Here is a 1,521-nt window from a genome sequence, read left to right as displayed (position 1 = left end):
TACTGTGAAATGACTTGAAAAATTACTTGAAATCCTGACCTACCTGGTATTAGAAAAGCTCATAGAATTCTTACGAGCATAAGAAAAGTAATGTTCCTGCTGAGTGACCACTGTAATCTTTGAATATACTTTTTAAAAAATGTTCTAAATGGCTTAATATTACTTTCAATTTTTGTATATAGTTTCAAGAAACTCATTAAGTTACCTGAATTTAGTCAAGAAAAGAATGTTGTTACAATGGCAAAAGATCTCAGCTGGAATACTTTACTAAAAAGCTACAAACACAAAGAGACTTAAGGAATTATAAGTGACAGAATGACCGAAACACTGGTTGACTGATTTTTTTCCCAAAGATCACTTGAAACTATAAACTTGTCCTTCGAACATAGTCTTCGAATCCATCACACAATTTTTTAGTAAAATTGTTTTAGCCTTATTTGAAAACCCATGGTATTTCTGAGAGGTTTTCAAGAAAAAGAAACCTATACAAGCTAGAATTAAAAAAAAAAAAAAGGATGCAATTCTGCATTCTACATGTGGCCACAAATACAAAAACATCAACAAGTAGAGAATTGTTTCTTCATTCGGGAGAAAATTACAATTATTCTTCAAATTTAGTTAACAGAAAATTACTCCTGTGTTCCTCCGTTCTATTAGGACTTATGTCTTCTATATGAATCTTCACATGGATAATTTTTGGGTAAATCACTTCTCCACTCAGGCAACATGAGTACTACATGTCCACATTAGAAAATTATTTTGCAAGACAATTAGACTTCTTTTCAATGAGAGGCTAAATAAGTTACCAAACTCCCATATCTAACCACTACATGTTTTGTCATTTTTTATTATTATTATTATTTTATGCTTACAGCACCTGGTCTTCCTAGGTAGTCTCCCATTCAACTACTAACAGGCCCAACCTTGCTTAGCTTCGGAGATCAGATGGGATCAGCTGTGTTCAAGGTAACATCACCGTAGACCTGTTTTGTAATTTTTCAACCTTTCTCAACTACCAATCATTAGTTGTCAATGCTTTGGAACACTAAGAAAAATCAACCTAACCCTTTTTTTTGTATTGCTTTAATTGTAGTAGACCTTAAATTCTCATACAGTGCTCATAGTAAATATGCAGTAAAAGTTATTTTTGTGAGATGCTCTTTATATGTATATGTATCTCTTTAGTAATACAATTTGCTTTGAGTGCCAAATAGCTTAAAAATGTATGACTTATAGTTCTATTAATGGACCTGAAATTGTCACCATTAAAACCCACCTTTAAAATTTGAATTATAGTGTTTCCCAGAGGTCCGTGATAATATACCAACATACTACTTTGGGAAAGATAACTGATTATATTAGTCTTCAGTAAATTATTATTTGGCAAAGGCCAAATATGATCCACTGCTTATTTTTGTATACAAAGTTTTAAGGGAACACAGCCACATCTATTCGATCACATATTGCCAAGGCCTGCTTTTGTGTCACATTGACAGAGTTGAGTAGGTGTAACAGAGACTG

The 1,521-nt window shown here is 32.5% G+C and overlaps 1 pseudogene; it reads right to left on the bottom strand.

Annotated features, from left to right (window-relative positions):
• Positions 1-865: 865 nt before the first annotated feature.
• On the bottom strand, positions 866-983 carry LOC118611155 (annotated as a pseudogene).
• Between the last annotated feature and the right edge of the window lie 538 nt (positions 984-1,521).

Source organism: Rousettus aegyptiacus, unplaced genomic scaffold, assembly GCF_014176215.1.
Source record: "Rousettus aegyptiacus isolate mRouAeg1 unplaced genomic scaffold, mRouAeg1.p scaffold_m13_p_13, whole genome shotgun sequence".
Taxonomy (NCBI): Eukaryota; Metazoa; Chordata; class Mammalia; order Chiroptera; family Pteropodidae; genus Rousettus; species Rousettus aegyptiacus.
This window is presented reverse-complemented; position numbering and strand designations above follow the sequence as displayed.